Source organism: Poecilia formosa, unplaced genomic scaffold (assembly GCF_000485575.1).
Source record: "Poecilia formosa unplaced genomic scaffold, Poecilia_formosa-5.1.2 Scaffold552, whole genome shotgun sequence".
Lineage (NCBI taxonomy): Eukaryota > Metazoa > Chordata > Actinopteri > Cyprinodontiformes > Poeciliidae > Poecilia > Poecilia formosa.
The window spans coordinates 68,237-87,389 of NW_006800491.1; the positions used below are offsets into that span (position 1 = coordinate 68,237).

Sequence of the window (19,153 nt, forward strand, 5' to 3'; positions counted from 1 at the left end):
CGTATCTTTGTTGTCTTAGATGGTTTCCAGCGAATGAGCAACGCGTATAGTCCGGTGACGTCATGCACAGTGTGCTCTATTGGTAGAATTAGAGTTGTGCTGTAATGTCATTGGTTGTTTTTTTTTAAACGATCGTTGAGTGGGTTTTTTAACGGTCTTCCTTGAGATATCAGTCAGTCTTGTACAGACACGCTCTGAGTTAGCTTCGTGTGAGCTTAGAGTTTACAAACACCAGACGGAACTTTACTGAATAGCTTTTAAGCATATTTTGTAGGTTCATCAACTGTTTGAGGATCTTTTCGTCGAGGTAAGTCCTTGCATGTGTTTGTTAAAGATGTTATGAAATATGTTTGTTGTGTTTGGAATTAAGTAGAGGCCTTTTACTCGTTAGCATTAGCTTTGGAGAGGCTAGTAACGGCTTGCTACCTGGATGCATTAGGGGCCCAATCTAGCTATATTTTTTGGGGATAATTCAGAGTATACTACACACAGTAGGTTTTTGTAGTATTTTACTTGAGAACAGGGGAAATGTTTATCCTCCGGCTGGGGGTTTGTGCCAATGTAAGTGACGCAAAATCTATTCATAGCTACCGTAGGCTTCCATGTTGTTGGTTTGCAGACACGTGGTATTTACCATGGAGGAATTAAGAGGGAGGCTTATACAAAGCTGAAGTTTTTGTGTGTGTGTGACTGTATCTGACTGGTTATTTGTGAGTAACTGTATTTGACAGCGTGTTTGTGTGAGTTGCTGTATTTGACGGCGTGTTTGTGTGAGTTGGTTTCCAATTCTAGCTTCCAATGGCTAAAGGGCGATTCCACTTAATTTTTCACTACTTTCTGCATCTTTAATCAATTCTAGTTTAAAAAGTACTACACCTAGAGACTTGAAACCTGGACTAGCTTATTGTGTTGTAATGGCAGAATATTTATAAGCATTTTTAGGATTTGTTAAACCTTTTTCTTATTTGTGAAAACTCAATAAAGTTAGATTTTCACCATTTTTGGCACCTCTTTCATTACTAGAATTGCTCTAATTAAAAAAAACTACAACTCTTAGATTCTTCAAAGCTGGACTAGATAGCTGTTCTAATAGCAGAATATTTCAAACCATGTTAGTGATTTGTGAAACCTTTTTATGATTTGTGAAAACTGAAAGTTCGATAATCACTATTTTTTGGCTTCTGGATCACATTAGAACTGCTCTAATAAAAAAAACTACAACACAGACTGTTCAAACCTGGACTAGATTATTCTGCTATAACAGCAGAATATTTACAACCATGTTTGGGATTTGTGAAACTTTTTTCTGATTTGTGAAACTTCAAGAAAGGTTTTTCTTTTTTTTACCACTTATTTGCATCTGGATCACATTATTTTTACAAAAACAATAGGCCTTCGCAGGGCTTAGCTGCTCGGGCCTAATTAGAAAAACAATAGGCCTTCGCAGCGCTTAGCTGCTCGGGCCTAAAACTAATAAACATTAGAAAAACAATAGGCCTTCGCAGCGCTTAGCTGCTCGGGCCTAATAATAATAAACAGCACGATTACAATAGGCCTTCGCAGCGCTTAGCTGCTCGGGCCTAAAAATCGGGGTCTTGTCAATTACAAAATAATCATATTGTATTTTCAAAATTTGTTTTTAGCAGTAAAAATTTAATGTTCCTACTCCCTGATCAAAAAACACACATCCATATTTGCCCTGAACCCCCCTAGCTGCGTTAAATGGTTCGTTTCTACTCGGAGCGCTTGAGTGACGCCGTTAGCAGCAGACAGTGGAAGACATGAATGATTGTCAGTTACTCTGCTAAGAAAAGCTATAAAATCAGGTTTTCAAAATAAAAGAGAGAGGTAGAGAGAGAGAGATAAAAAGGCAAGAGTGTTAATTTATAACCCAGTTTTTCTCCAAGAGAGGTGGGTAGACTGTGTGAGATTATCAACCATTTAGCATAATTAGCTTAGCTACAGACTACTGTTTGCCTCCCTTTGTGGAGGCAAAAACAGGAGGAGGAGGCATTTAATGAACTAAGAAAAAAATTACCAACATATTCATATATTTAACTTGTCCCTTGTACCTTTTACCACTTGACAACAGATGAATCAGTCAGCAGGAGCTCTAACCCACGTCCCTCCTGACCCATTCTCTCCCAAGTGAAATTAAAGCTGCAGTATGTCACTTTTATATAAATATTTTTTTCACATTTTAAAACTGTCATTACGTTGTTACAGTATGGCATGAGAGGTAATCTGTGAAAAATCTATTTCCTCTGCTTTNGTAAGTATGATATTATTTACCTTTGAACTCCTCCTCCTCATAGATCCTCAGTGGTCAGCTTCCACGCTGATCCTTCAGCCCTGTGGCTCTCCGCCCTCAGCGTCTTGCTCTCGTCCTCCTCACTGCTCCTGTTCAGAAAACCCATCTGTAGCTCACTTCCAGTCCTCACCTGCCTGTCTGACCCTCACGCTGTCCATCTTCTCCAGCCAAGGAGTCTAGAGTGCAAACCGATCACGGCTCACCAACTCCACCAGCAAGCAGCCAACCACCGGATCTGTGAATGCTGCACATCCCTCTTCGATCGCCTCCCTCGCTTCATAAAGTAAGAACCTGACTCCTTCCTCTGTGTAACCAGTTTTCTTGTCACACCCGTTAATCATCTGTCTTCTAGTGGGATCCGGTCCAGACTTGGTGTCACCCTCCTGCAGAAAGATCATTCAAAACATTTTCTGTTAAATAAAACATTTAACCTTGCATCCTTGTTGTCTGTAGTTGTTGCTCGGTCCAGAGTCATCCAGGATCATGACAGTGGGTTTCACAGTGAAAAAAAAAGAAAGTTTCTCTTTTTTTTTCCTCTCAGATTTTGTGTGATGTAACTTAAAGATTTAGTATGCAACACTTATAGAATTTATTATTATTTTTTTCTTTTACATATGTTGAAGCTATATATCTGTCATACCATACTGCTGTGTTGTGGCAGTATGGTATGAGACAGATCATCTGAAGAAAGTGAGCTCCTCTGCCTTCTCCAAGTGCTCCCAACGCAAAATAGAAACAACCAATCAGAACCCGTAGGTAGATATAGGTGAGTACTCTATTAATTTGTCACAAGTAGTTGTAAGATGTTTTTAGGTGAGAAAGTAGCCCTCATAGCTTCATCTATGCACTTAGTTAATCCAAAATGAGGCTTCTTTGAAATGTTCTCCGGAGTTTTCGGAGCAGCAGAACTCCGCTAACAGCACCAGGCAGCTCCAGGCTCAGCGGGCGAGTGGAGTGTGTTTTCCCCGCTAAACGCAGCCTGATCTCGGCAAGTCACTCTGTTGTTTTCTGCTGCCTGTTTTCTGTTCGTAGCGGCTCAAAGTGTGATATGAAGAGTTTACTATGTTTGTATATGTGCCATTTATACACGTGGCAAACACAACATTTTGAGATTTCGATACTTCTGAAGCTGTTAGTATCTTCTAAACCACAGTGTTTTCTTCCAATACCAATTTCTGATATTCCTTTCCTCTGAATTTTTTACTTTGTACTAAAAAATTCATGTTAAGAAAAATATTTGTTAGTCTAATAATTTTTCATGAAAACATTTTGTCCCTGCTTATTTTGTAAGATATGAGTTTACAGTCTGATAATAAGAGAAAATAAGTTTGGCAAGTATATAGTAAGTATTGTAAATCAATCATCCATTTGTAAAACACCAACTATGGCTTCATACAGGTTTATAAAAATTTAATATGAACTAATTCTTTTAATGTTTCTTGTATTATTCATATCCGGAGCAAATGAATAATGTAAAGGATCAACAATTTATCAGCAAATAAAATCATGAAAGGGGTAAAGGTTTTCATTTTTTATTGGACAGTCATGCTTTACTTACTAAAGTGTGAAAAAGTATTAATAGGTTGTAAACCATGGAAGAGGATTAGGGCCCATTAACATTTAGCTAACACGGATGTGCATGATTGTTTTTTGTTTTTTTTAGATTAAAATCAATAATATGGCAGAATGTTCTAGTTGCGGATTGAGTGTCTTTTTACACCAGAGCCAATTAAAGACTCAAGGTCTGTGTATTTTCAGGCAGTTCGTTTTTTCCATTTCCGTTTTGTGCACTAAACGGGAAATCAGATAACAAGCCCGAGTCGAACCGCTTTCCAATTTTGGTTTAATGAACAAAAAGCAAAAAAAAAACAAGTCTATTTTTGTTTTTTCATTTGAAACACAAAAAGACAAACTGCCTGAAAATACACAGACCTGCTCATTTTCCGATTTCTCATTTAGTGCACAAAACGAAAATGGAAAAAACACATAACGAGCGCTCAATTTCTATTTCTATGATTTCAGTCTGACCCGGAAGTTATCTCTGTCCGACTTACAGAGCGGCCGTATCACACATAAATATTATACAGTCTGCAGACAGACAGCCTTGATTGTTTCACCCTATATATTATTTTCTGCCAACTGCAAGTCAGTTTTAATGCTTAAAGCTGGTACTATTTCAGAAATTAGACATTTCCCTGTAAAGTTGGTTTGTTTCTCCGCCATTAACACAACATCAGCAGCACACTGCTAGCTCCAGGTTCTGAGGTTATTCTATGGTTGGTCTGAATATTGTGGGTGTGTTTATGTGGCAGTCAAAATCAACTACTCCAACTTCCAGACAAGGTTCACGTTGAGTTAGAGGAAATACAAACAAAAGAAAAGAAAAGCAAGAGAAAAATAAAAGTATAAAAAGTTTACAAAAAGGTTAAAGTATAGAGCTACATATTGGTTCCCCATGTTTAGTAAGACTAAGAATTTATAAATTAGTAGGGGTTTCTCTGGATTCACAATCTCATCAAATCTGTTGGTACTCCATACTTGATTCTATGCTTCTAAATGTTGATCTAAGATAATGAGTACCGTATTTTCCGCACTATAAGTCTCACCGAAAAACCTTCAATTTCCTCAAAAGCCGACAGTGCACCTTATAATCCAATGCGCCTTATATATGGACCAATATTGAGCCACAACAGGTCTAGCAACTACGGTAAACTGCCGCCGACTTTCTTTTTCGCCCTTAGAAGAAGAAGCGCGCGGTGCATGCTGGGATAGTTGTCAGAATGCTGGTTTGTTAATAAAGTTTGACTGACCGATCTACCTACCGACCGTCTAGAATCAGGTCGTCTGCAGGTCATTTAGCACCACGTTCTCCACGAACATGCTATGTGTGAACGGAGAAGGCTGACCATCGTCCTCTCTGGATTCTAAGGTTGTTCTAATTCCTGCACTGGGTTGAATGAAATCCACTGGATCTTTTGATTCCTGTTCTCCACTACATATTTAACTACTTAGTAGAGTTTGATTAAAGCAGGCTAAACCGGGCTGGTGAACCCTAAGTCACCAGCATCTAGGAGACAGAGCATGACTGAATAATTATCATGGTTGATGATGAGTGTTCATTCACTATCAACTATGGAATTTAGAGTTGGTCCATTCCACTGGACATGATTTTGCAAAGATCACACAGAAAAATAACAAATACAAAAAAATAAAAAGAAAAAGATAGCAACATTATGGAAATCATGTATAAGTACTGCTCTTTACTTTCTCAATAATGTTAAGTAAATTAGCGAATATTCTTCGATTCATTTAACACCACTACATACTGTGAAATGATTTTTTGGGGGGATTTCACAGTTGCCACCACATTTAAATGATTCTGATGTTTGAGAGCTGTTAATTTTTGTCACTGATATCTGAGGCAGTACTGAATCATGGATTAAGTTTTTTTAGGCAACAACAATTAATTTACTGGGCTGACTGATGTAACGAAAACTCATTTTGCCTCACAGGAAAAAAGGAAACATCTCTGGCATGTTCTGCAGCAACCTACATTTTCCACTAGTTTATAATCCAATTAGTACAGCGACATAAACAGTTGGTCTAAGCATTCAGATAAATCTCTGTCTCACTAACTGTAATGGATAATGGAGCATTTATAGCTACTGAAAACAAATATGATGGTAAAATCCCAGCACCTTTGTCATGCGATACTTGCTCAGCTGTATATTTTCTTTATTCTTATATAGGAATGACTGCCTCACAGAGAGAATAGAGTACATTCATTCAGCCAATGTCTTAAAATGGAGCTAAACATTTGCAGGAGCTTCATTTAATTCTTCAGAGCTAAATATGCATTACTATTCTCTTAAAGCTAAATAGAGAGCACCGATGAATAATGAAATATTAACTAAACTTTCCCCTAACCTATTTTTTTCAATTGTATTATAAAATCCAGAACAGAGAAAGTAGGATCAGGTTTCAAACAAATTAAGGGATCAGATTTTAGATTTTACTGCAACATACAAATAAATCTGTCAGAACGTGGGTGGTCATTGTAAGATATATTCAGGAGTTTGTTAACAGACCAGGCTCCATATTCCACTTCCATGAGTGTAGGAAACAACAAGTTGTTTTGAGCCTGCATTGAGTTCTGTTTGTACTATCATAACAATGGAAACATTGTGGTTATTTATTATGAGCCCCTTACATGTCATTGTTTCAGTTCAGAACACTTTACTGATTCCACTGTAGCATGTTCCAGCAAGAAGCTCCTGGGATAAAATCCTAGCCGGGATTCTTTTGTTTCCCTGCAGCAATAATAAACATTAAAGCAGTTGTTTCCAAAAGTTGAGGCCAGGACTTGACTTTGATTTGAGAATCAGTGTGTGGTCTTAACATCTTCTTCACAGGTTAGACTAAAAAAACAAAACTGAAAATAGAATAAACAGTACTGTACAAATATAGAAAAAAAATGTGTATTGATGCTGTTTATGTTGTCAGCTGTCTAATTTCTCGGTAGAATTACTTGGATACAAAACAAATAAGGATCATGAACCTGTTAATTTTTGAGCTGAATGGTTTGAGAACCACTACTTTAAACTCACTATGGGTGTTTTGAGTATAGAGATAAAAAATAAAGACTAAAAATAGCTATTTATCCTACTTAATAATCTAGAATTGACACTTTGAATACAAAAACTCTCTGGGCATTAAATCAAAATCTTACTCCTGCCTGGACATAATAGGCAGGTCTGAGTAATCCTGAATGTCTTGTTCAGGGCACTCTGCCACCATCTTCAGATGTGACTGATTTTCTTTCCCGCAAGAGCAGTTTTATTATGCTGATGAGAGTTTCAAGTTAATGGAAAAACCATTAGGGTAAATATATGCAAATAAAGTGTTTCATTCCTTCAATTCTGTTTGTGGCCTAGGGGTTAGATAAAGAGCTTTAATGTTTTCATAGAATGACAATTACTTTTGCAGAATTCCAGGGACCGCTGCTACCAGCAACCACTTTCATGTGGATTCTTAATGAGGCTATCTGAAGTCCTCTATTTCGGCAAAATCTTTTATTCACATCACATTGTATTTTCCTGGTTGCCTATTATACATCAGACTTCAACACTCGCTTGTTTTTTCAGTGGTAGATTCTATGTAAAACTTTTTTAAATAAATGTGCTTTAATTAAATTAATTAAATGAAGGTAGTACATTAAAAGATGTACTTTTTTGATTTCATAGTGTAGAATAAGTACTTGAATTATCTGAGCAGTTCTGCCAATGATAACAATTCACAATCCTGAGGAAGACTTTCATTGGGAAAACTCACTGCCTTTGCTGAAAAGCTGGAATTTAGATGATCAATCACAGAGGACAGGGAATGTAGCCAATCATGTGTAGAAGCCTGGCTGGATCTGCCCACCGACTGCCAAAAACATGAACTAAGTTCTCATGTGAGCAGAGAGGTCACGTTTGGATCTCCTTTTCTGCTCTTGTGCATCTCCAATCCTCTTGCAGATCCTCATGCTGTCTCAATTCCCTACACAGAGTCACATTTACCCTCTCGACTTTTGGCTTGATAGTGACGCCATATTTCACTCCCATTAAATGTTTTGTTTGTTATCAGTAAAAAGAAAAAGTCAAGACAAGTTGAGAAGAACTTTTTTATTTTCTTTAAAGTTGTGCATTTACTTCAAAGGGTAAACTTGTGTGCACTGCATTTTGCTTTTCACAACAAAGTCAAAATTTATTAGACACTTTGTTTTCTAATAGACCTCCTTTGTTAAAACCATTAGAAATCGTTGCACAGCACTGGATTTAGCAGTCTAAAAGAAGTCAAAGGCCCAGCATCAAAATCCATGTTGTGTATTATATATTCACTATAACCAGAACTGACATTTTGATATCTTGTGAAGTAAAAATATCTTTATTTAAATATGATTCCTTTATATCATAAAAAATAGTTTATTTCCCCCTTATCTTCAAAATGTTGAGTGACTAATGATATACCAGAATATTGTTTATGCTGTAAGTTTGGACTGCGTTCAGGTTCCTGTGTGTGAGGATGTTGGAGTGCTTGTGAGACGGCTCTGTGGACTTACAGGAAGGCCTCCTGAGTCACATGGCTGCAACAGTGACTCCTTACACTGGATGATGCTCTTTATGTTGTGTTTGTGTTGATAAAAAATATTATAAAATTCTGATTGACCTTGTACAAAATCACTTTATATAGAAAACACATTTGCACAAGTAAATGTGGAGCATTGTAGCTGAAGAAATGAAAAGCCACACGAGTACAAAATTAAAATGGAGCCTCGACACTGCAAAGGGGTAATACAGAGGCTGTGACAAAGTTGTAGTGAGAATCCATTTCATACAGACATAAATAAAGGTCCAATAAATAAAAGTATAAATACTGAATAAATAGTCTCTGTGTTGTGTGATTGCTGTGAATTCTGACTTTGTGAGCCTTTCTGAGCTGCTGCAGGATTTACTTGAAGAAAGTGTGTCTTCAATAGAAACATGGCCGCTACTGCACTAATGATTCTGCTGTGCACTAGTTTCTGTGTAACTATGCCAACCACAGGTATTTTAGTGACTGAAAACATTAAAGGATTCCATAGATAATATGCTTCTTATTCTGCATCTCCAATGACTGATTATCCAGCTTTATATCTTGGTCCTAATTGTTTTACAATGAAAACAAGTGTCATTCCCATCATTTTGTACCTTTCCATGATGAGGTTTTACTGTGCAGACAGCTGTGAGCAGCAGCATGTGGTTCACAAGCTAGCAGAATCCGAGCCATCTGGTGCTTAATACAGGATCCAAAACTGAGAATTCTTATATAACAGCCAACCATGATGGCAGCCATTCACTGTCAAAGTTGTGTGAACCTCTGAATAATCTTTATACCTGTGACTACTAGCTGATACATGTACATCAACAATTCACTACATATTGCCCCTAGATTTGCATTCTCTGATTGTAGTTCATCTTAGTTTTTTTTGTTTGTTTGTTTTTTTTGTTTTTGTTTTTTTTTACCTAATCCCTATTAAAGGCTAAAAGTGTTAGTATTCTGAAAGACAAACACATAAATTCAGTTATTGCCTGATGACGTTTTGCATCATGTACATTTTGGATGTCAGTCAATATTGTATGTGACCAAACAGTGCTCCTTTATACAGTTTGAGAACACTGCTCCTCATTGCAGTCAGAGTGAGATCAAATTTAGCCATACTGAAAAAAAATTATATACTTTTGCTCCCATTTAATCACAATATCTGAGGTGCACTTTCAGTCTCTGTAGTGACTGAGAAACGAGATCCAACGTGTGATTCCACTCGTTTTATTTTTCAACTCAACATTTTTTTTAATCCTGACACTTCTCATTGGTTGCCAGTGTTGTAATGAGGTAACTTGCTGAAATTTCACCCGGATTGAAGTTATTTCCACAGGAAATATCATTGAATATCTTAACTGTAGCTAATTAGAAAGACAGAAGAATTACATTTTAACAACATACTACAAATAAGTCCTGCTCTATAACCAGAACTTTCAACCATGCCAGCTTATTGTTCCCCTCTACCATTTACCCATACCCTTTTCCCAAGTGTCTTCATGCACCAACTCAGTACATGAGACTGGGTGAGCAAATGACAGAGATTCCTGCTTTAGGCCATGGTCTCTTTCCCTGGCAGTCTTCGGTCGTTGAAGGTGTGCATGTTGATGACCTCCTCTGTTTTCACCATGACAGGCGGCTGGGGCTTGTGTTTGAGCCGCCGCTGGCACTTGAGGGAAACCCGCAGTTCGTCCACCATGGCACTGCAAAATGACCTCTGCATTGAAAAGAACAAAAAGAGAACAAAATCTATTTCAGACCACTTCCCTAGTTGAAATATTATGGTCTAGAAATCAGCCAGCAAAATGCCTTAGTTTTTAGCACACACCATCTCATTGTAGAGCAGGAAAATAATCATGAAGTATGGCTGAACATACAGTTGTCATTTTTGGTCATATTGACCACTCAAATCACTTTATCATTGCAGTATGCAGTATAATTCCTGTACCTAGATAGAACTGGAATCAAACCCACAACCTTCTGGTTGTCAGGGAATTTTTCTTCCCACAGTCAAGGGCAGAAGGAGGATGGAGGAAAATGAGACTGATTATTAGGAAGCATTAGTAGTGCACCAATTGCAGTTTTCTGGCTGATCGCCGATTACTGATCTTTAAAAAGCCTGACTTGTTGATTCTGATTTTGATCAATACCAATATTTTTGTCTGAAATGTAAATATAGCAAGAACGTCACTGAGTAGGCAACAGTGGAGTGACTACTGTTAACTACAAACGTGCAGACATGACCCGGTGGGCCAGTTTTTCAGTGAAACAGTGTTTGACTTTTAGACCTTTGCTGAGGTCAATAAGATCAGTAGAAAAATCAGCTTCACATGTATGTATCGGCCGATCACTGATCTCCCAAAATTAAGGAAGTAGGAACCCTAGTGCATAAAGGCATTGTTCAGCTTAGCGTTTCACATTATCATAGCTTGATGTCAGACATCTTTTGCAAAATAGAATGCTATATATTCTCATATCCCATGAATTAGAATTACTGAATTTGAATTCAAGATACTGTGTGTGTGTGTGCGCGCGCATGTGTATGTTTCATAAACACATTGCTATTTGTGTTTATGAATCAGATATTCATTCAGTAGATGTGATCATTTTACAACTTTCATTCCTCTACTTCTGTCCAATAGAGAGAAGTGAATGTATATTTAACTCCTGCTTAAATTTGTTACTTTCAAAAGGTACCTTCAATCTGACCAACAAGATTCAACATAACACACATTCCAATTTATTGGTTATGACAAATCACATATAAAAATACCAAATAGTTTGAACATTATAACCAGTGATGTACTTTTTTTCACTATTGAGTAATCTAACAAATTACTATTTTCATTGTTACTATGCTGGTTCCTGACACTAATTTAATTCAGCAAACAGAAGGTTGATGCAGTTTTCATCTGACCAAGATCCAAAGGGGCAAAAAAAGAACCACATATGTGCTGCTGATTGGCTGAAGAATAAGTTAGATCAGTGTTTCTCAACCTTTTTCAGGCCAGCGCCCCCCCAGCCTTTATCCAGGTCCCTCACCGCCCCCCCACCAAAGAATTTGTAGGCTACTTTGCAAAAAATAATTTCCCAGAGAACAAAAAAGTCATGGGAATAGAAATTATTTTCACAGGTGTCTACGAAAAATGCAATGAACATTCAAGTTAAAATCGGTAGGCCTAACATCCAATCAGAGTGGAAAATATATTCTTGTTCTTTGCCATTTTCTAGTTGTTAAATATTCCACAAAATGACCAGATAAAAGATGAACAACATGCCAGTTTAAACTTTGAACTATTTGCAAACCGACTGAGCTCTGCAGCATTAACACATGGATAGAACTGTAACTACATTAATCATAGCTCTTCTTCTCTTCAGTGTTTGTCAGTTTCTGGTGGTGCAGCTCTGTGCTGCCTTCAGGAGAATAGGACATCAGAGTACATCCATAAAATTTCACCCACATGGCATTTATTGTGCAAACCAGAGCTTTCAGTGGAAAAACAAAAGTTCCAGGTCCTTTAATACCATAGAAATATGAGACAGAAACATGGATTATATTTTTATATAGACCTGTCTACTGATTTATAGATTAATAGTTTTACTGGACAGAAATTACAAAGAACAAATCTGGTTCTTAATCAAATCCTAATGAGTCAAATTGAAAGTGTCATGGAGTTACCAGTAACAGGAGCGGAGCTACAAGCTACAAACACTGAACAGAAGAAGAGTTGCCATCGATACAGTTGCAGCCCAACATGGTTTAATGTTACACAATGCAGTTTTACCAAGTTACTCAAAGTCTAAAATGGTATTGTTGTGCATTTAAGGTGCAAAGTTTACCTTCTTCAACCAAACGCCCCCCAAAGGAACCCCAACGCCCCCCTTTTGTAAAAATTTCCGCCAGTGCCCCCTGCCGTCCTCTGAACGCCCCCCAGGGGGCGGTACCGCCCACGTTGAGAAATGCTAGGTTAGGGGGAGAGTTGGATTCGTGTTCACATAAGCAGTGAAGCACAATGAGCATGGACAGCAATAAGTACCCACACCCATGGCCCGCAGAATCAGGCAGAGTGTCCAGATAATTTAATGTAGAGTTTTTAATGGAAAGTACAGATGTAATTTTTTAGTCACAGAGATAAAAGGTATGAATCTATTATGTGAAATGTTTGCAGTGTTGTTCTCAATATCAGTTATAAGCAACTATATTCTCACAAAGCACCTTTCAATATCACATGCTTCAACAAAACTAGTTGCCACGAATGACAGTGTTGATGCTAACAGGCGCAACCTTAGCCCAGGTGAGGCTGAAATAAGCTTGGCGTATAAAGCAGACGGGGTGATACAGTCCAAGCAGTCTGAGATGGGTTTTACACAGTGTCACCACAAAATCAGTGTACAGTTTCCAGTTTGTAATTCCATGTGTGAAGTGACCATCTATTGATTGAATTTCATAAGGAACATTTGAACATATATTTTAAAGGGGTTCCGGTGACATCACCTTCCGAGATGGCTGCTTGAGCTGACTGCTCCTCCGGTAAATCTTAATTTGTCCCCCATTACTTACCAAATATAATGGAAAATGAGTAAAATGGAGTCTGTAAGAGGGTCTAGAATGGGGAAAAGGGACGGGAAAAAGAAAATCACGAACGAAGAATTCCTGGATGACATTAAGTCAGAACTCATCAAAGTACACCAAAAAATTAAAGAGGCGGAGGACCAAGTTGATGCAGTGGAGGAGCGGGCACAGAACATACAGCAGATATTGAGCAAGATGGCCGAACTGATAAGCCAACAACAAGGAAAACTGCTTGACCAGGAGGGGAGATCACGAAGAGAAAACATCCGGATATACAAGGTGCCAGAGGGAACGGAAGGATCATCGATGAAAGATTTTGTGGATAAATTACTTAAAGACACCCTGGAGATCAAACCAATTATGGAATTGGACATCGAGAGGGCAGCTCCCCCTTGTGGGAGCCAGGTTACATTACCGCCCGCACCTGCACCCTCTTTATCAGAACTTTCCCAGCTCTTATCCACAGTCACTCAGTCCCAGCCTTCGCATGCTTCACAAAATTCCTGTGCACATACACATTGCTGCCTACCACCCATCACTCCATCTACTCTCCCTTCTTTCATTCACTCCAATTTGGCTTCAGCTTCTTTTCAACCGCTCATGGACCCAGTTCAGACATNTGATGAGGAAGAGCTTTGTCTTTCTTCAATTTCTGCCAGGAAATCAGCTGTTTTCATCCAAACATGCACAGGTTTCACACTAGATGGGTAAAATATACAGATATTGACATTTTGTACATGCAAATCCTCATATTTTAACAGTGAAATCTTTCCCAAATATTATTGCTTCTTTCAGAATAAGAATTATTTTCTGTATTCCGGCTATAAGAATGCTTGTGAAATAGTTTGTAAAACACTTTGAAGTTTTCTACAACTTCTTTAAATTTAAGACCACAGTGTTGTGGCCCTGTTCAGGTGTATTTTTGAAGTGGACATGTTACGTGCAATTTGAAATAAGAAATGTAAAATGTGATAAAAGAACATTTTTGTGTTTATTTGATTCCTATTCAAGGCACTTTGATAAGAATGACTATATATGTAATATAGCCGACTACAGAGTATCTTTGTTTACATTTTTGGTTGGTGGTGTGCCTCGAGATTTTTTCAATTAAAACAGTGTACCTTGGCTCAAAAAAGGTTGAAAAACACTGATCTACATAAACAATACTGAAGCATAAAATATCATCAAACTTCTAAAATATTAGATACTCACACACAGTTGCATCTCTGTCCTCATCATCAGGACGTTCCTGAAGAGTTCTGATTAACACAAATGTGACTCCCATTCTGTGGAGTGTCTGTGGAAATAAATGTGAAATGAAAAAAATATTGTAGGAAATATATTGCTTTCTCAAAAATACATAAATAAATAAGTTAAAATTATTCTCAACCAGCCACTGTACAATCGGGAATCAATGCAGTGATACATAATACATACCGGCTTCATCGCTCCGTCCTGATATCCGTCCTCCGTCCGCCATGTTGTCGATCTCTGCTGCTTTCCACACTCTGCCTTGCTGTATTGCGTTATAACAAAATAAATAAAATAACCGGAAGATCAGTTTTCCTTACAAATATGCGAGTGTTCACTATTTACTAAATGTGAAATCATAACTTACTGAATTTCTCTTCGTCCTGGTGAACTCCGTAAGAGCTCCTCGGCACCGTGATCTGAGGCCTGGCTGTTTAGGCTTGGCCATTTTTCAGGTCTGAAAAGAAATAAAAGAAGATGCGAGTATTTTTAAGAGTTCAGAACATCACATGTAATAAAAAATACAATACGAAATCTCTCCCTACACTTGTTTTGGCATTATGAAAACAACAGACCGCTTTCTGTAAGAAACAAACAAAGCAACTCGCCTCGCTGCACGTGCTCACTATTCATAAAAGCTTTCTTACTGTGAGTTCGGCCTTGTTGGACCGACCGCTGCAGTGTCATCTGTTGTTTTCCGCCGGGAAAATGCTTAATATCAATACAATACTGAAAAAGTAACTCCATGAAATAGTACTTTTTCCACCATTTCACACAACGCACGGGGATTTTCGTTCATGTTGGGTCTACCTTAGCACCCGTTAGCACCGGTGCAAATATTCCTCTGGAGCTTAATGGCGGCTGCTTGACCAACTATGAAAGCCCATTACTGCCACCAACTGGACTGGAGTGTTAAATGAAAGTTGACAGAAAAAAATGCATTCTAAAAAGTTATTTTTTCAAACGTTACGTGACAGTATATTTTATTTTTATTATAATTATTTGCTAAAATGTTTTTAAATGTGTAGATGTTTATTTACTCAATTCTAATTTTAGTTGTCTCCTTTTTAGTTTATACAGAATATAATGATTCATCATCCATGAGTTATATTTAGTGCTTAACTAACGAAACTTAAAAAAAAAGAATACAAATGTTTCTACTCTATCAGAAGGTATCGCATACTTTCAACCAATTTGTTCTTCAATTTAAACTCGAGTTAAACAACTGAATATTGATAAATCATCTGTAGTTTCTTAAGTCCTGTATTGTGATGTGGAACGGTGTCACTACCACTCCAATATAGCATGACTCTGGGTCTTTACAGTAATCAGTGAACATTAACATTTAGTTTGAATATTTTCTGTACAATGAACCACTCTGGAACATGTGTTTTTATTATTATTATTATTATTTTTGTTTAAGTTGTGCAATGATAAATCTTCAGATAGGAGGAATGTCAAAGTAAGATCACATTTAACAAAAGTCTATTGTATGCAATCATGCATATTCTGCTTTTATATCATCAATTCAACCAAAACTAAGTTTTACAGTGCTCCTAACATACATGTAAAATATATTTTAATGGATATGATAGATTATTGTTTGAATATTTTTCAGATTCAAACAATAATCCATGTATGCCATGAGGAACATACTTCTTCATGGCATACTTATATACCTACAGACGTCTCAAAATGTGTTGAACCGTTTGTCCCACTGCACTACAACACCAACATGTATTTACATCCCCATTTGAAGGAGTACATGTTGGAATACAGGCTTTTTTGAGCCAGTATTCCAATATTTGTGATTAAATACTGATAATGCTTCATCACAAAGTCCAGATTAGGAGACGATTTCATAAGAGTCAACAACGACTTAGTATGCCATAAACATCTGCCTGTGATACTATAATGACCAAAATTTTACATGTGCAAATGACTGGAACTTTGTCATGATGACACAACTTATGCTTTATGTAAAGCTCAGTGTTTTCACGTCAGCAGAAACACTTCGGTCTGCATTCCACCACACAATCTTGGATGAGCTTGACAGACATGCTGGATGGTGAATGTAACTTTAGAACACTTTCAGCATTAATGCCTGTTTTATACTTAAATCTCATTATTTCTCAATTAATAACACTGAGGGGTTTTGGCCAGGTCCTGGAACTAGTAAACAGGTGAACAGAAGGTAAAATGCTTTAGCTACAACAGGAATGAGAGTCAAAAGGCCGGTGCTCAATAGTTGATTTGCATTTGCATGGCACTGAGCAACTACATTTAAATACGAAAACCTCTGTTAGGCACAAGGGGAGTGGGGGTGATAGGGGAACACGGACACACACCGTTTTTGACCATTCTTGGCAGTGCCCTACAATTTTCCATTCTGACAAAAACCTCTTGCCGATAGCCCTCAATCTCCATGCACACGGCAGAACTAGGTGTCAATAGCTGTCGAAAATCCCACTTTTCATGCAGTGTCATAAAGATGATAGTCAGGGTTGTCCATAACATTCTTTATTTTATGAAGAATCTTTCTTTGCCTCATCATCTCCAGAGGTTCCACAGTCGTCCCCAGAACAGAACCAGAACAGAACCAGCCTTTTTATAAGGTTGTTGAGCCTTTATATGTCCCTGGTTCCAATGCTGCTTCCCCAACAGATGACAGATGAAGAGATGACGCTCTCAACAACAGACTGATAGATCATCTGCAGCATCTTGCTGCAAACCTTGAAGGATCAGGCTGAATTGTGTTAAATACACAGGAAAAATCAAAGAACTTGATCCTCACAGTGCTGCCTGCATTGACTGTGGCAGTCACAGTGGGTTTGTTGTGTATGATGGCAACATCAACTCCAGATCCACGGCGATAAGCAAACTGCACAGGGGGTCTTGATATGTGCTTGTCTGCTTATTCAAGTGGCATCATCAGCATCTGGCAAACACTCAAAAAAAAATCCACCACCAGGGTTGCCCCTGTTCTCTCCCAGTTCCAGCCACCGCTCCATTCATCACTCCTCTTCCCCGATGCCAACTCCAACTCTTCAGCCTGTAGTTTTCCCACTCATCGTAGCTTTCTCTTCTCCCCCTCATCTCTTCCATGGACACTCTTTAACAATCCATCTCTACTCCTTCATCTCATCTCCATGAGATTGTTTCTGCCAGACTTACCACGTCTACAATTCCAGTGTCTTCCGCACATCCCGGCTCTCTTCAGCAGCCCCTCCCTAACGTATTCTTTGTCCAAAGCCTTAAGGCTTTTAGGTGCGCCTTATAGACCGGAAAATACGGTAATTCCCAAAAACCTGAAATCTACAGTCAAGGCTTCAGTTAAAGAATGGTGGATCTTTCAGGTCTTGCAACATAACCATCTTAATTGTATATTGTAATTCATGCACATCTCTATCAAAGGTTAGCTGCTACATTGTTCCAACCAGGTGACACTTTTTCTTTTGACCCTTACTTTCCCAGTTCCTTTAAATATTTTAAGAACATCTACTTTATTGAGGATTATAAGGAATTGAAGCATTTTACACTAAAAAAACTGGTGTCACAATAGCAAACAATTATGGATCTATTAAATGTGTTTAATGTAATGATGTTGGACCCAAATGCAGAGAGGTAAGAGGCAGCAGGTGCTTTTGATTATTTAACGAAAAACCAAGAAACAAAACCTTAGAAAAAACAAAGAACACAGGGAGCCAGAGCAGAACAAAAATAATAGGAGCCAAGAGCAACAGGGACGTGACAACATAAAGCAGCATAACTAGGATTAGACCAGAGGAACTAGCAAGGATGAACTAAGAATGAGGTGCTTAAGTACTGGGAGGTTGAATGCTGAACAAAAGCGGCTCATGAGCCAATGAGTTAACTGATTGCAGGTGTGGGGAGAGAGCAGAAGGCAGGCTGAGGAGAGATAAAGTGACACAGGGCGTGAGGGAGACTAGAAAATGAATCTAACTAAATAACCTGACAAAAGAAACATAATAAAACTAGAGTAAAAAATAATAACTATAAACTAGAAATAAACATAACACTACCTAGATAGCAAGCAATGGTAATTCAATGTTGTTGTTTTTTGCTTATTGGTTGAGGTCAGTGATTGGTCGTCAAATTATAAAACAATGGGAAACTTCACGCTGAAGAAACTGGGTCACAACCTCTGACTCGTGGAATGCAGACTGGAGATTGGGGCAGACTAAGGTGACAGAGGGGGTGGAGGAAATGTCGACGTGGGAACCTAGAGACAGCCCGTAAACAGGAAGTTGACAAAGGAACGATCTGGATGGTGCCTGAGGAAAAAAGCTAATTCCAGGATGACAACAGGGGTGGCCATCTTGAGTGAGCATGATGAGAATTTTGGTATCGAGAATGGACTAATCTAAGCAAACACCAGATTGAGGTAGAACCAAAGCGGGTTTGGAAGTGAAAGCTTTGTGGTAATGGTAAAAAACAAAACAACCATACTTAAGATGCAGGTCTGCAATAAGAGACATCTAAGCATTTCAGCTCGACCCTACGATTGGGATAGATAGAGCAAATGACGTCCCTATGAATGCTAAAAGTGGCTACAAACTCTCCGGTAGAGATCTTTAGCGAGCTAAGGATCTGAGGACTTGAAGATGGTAGTGAGGCCATCAACAGAGGCAACATGATGGTCGGCCTCACATCAAGGAAGAGTAAGGGAGGTCAAATTCGCATAAACACCTTGAAGGATTTTAGAACGGAGTCTAGAAGACATTTTAGTATGTATGGGGACTTAGGGTCAGCCTGTGTCAGAAAAAGAGCAAGTGAAATATAATGATATATATTAAAATGATAGATTTGAAAAGTTGGATATAGAGAAGAAAAAGAAATACATGGAAAAATTGCATTTTTACCTGGGGTGGACC

At 38.1% G+C, this 19,153-nt stretch overlaps 2 long non-coding RNA genes and 1 pseudogene across 2 annotated transcripts in view; 1 reads left to right on the forward strand and 2 right to left on the reverse strand.

Annotated features, from left to right (window-relative positions):
* Positions 1-7,006, reverse strand: part of LOC107834220 (uncharacterized) — a 12,863-nt gene extending 5,857 nt beyond the window's left edge. Inside the window, exons 1-2 of the long non-coding RNA XR_001660007.1 lie at positions 6,919-7,006; positions 6,026-6,028 (exon numbers count right to left, since the gene is read on the reverse strand). This is a non-coding gene — a long non-coding RNA (uncharacterized LOC107834220). The remainder of the gene's footprint in view (positions 1-6,025; positions 6,029-6,918) is intronic.
* The window catches only part of LOC103129515 (glutamate receptor ionotropic, kainate 2-like), a 293,278-nt pseudogene that overhangs the window by 68,219 nt on the left and 205,906 nt on the right, over positions 1-19,153 (forward strand).
* LOC103129514 (uncharacterized) lies at positions 14,229-15,001 on the reverse strand. Its single transcript, XR_001660002.1, has 3 exons — positions 14,906-15,001; positions 14,445-14,715; positions 14,229-14,304 (listed from the first exon to the last, which is right to left on the reverse strand). It is a non-coding gene; the product is annotated as an uncharacterized LOC103129514 (long non-coding RNA).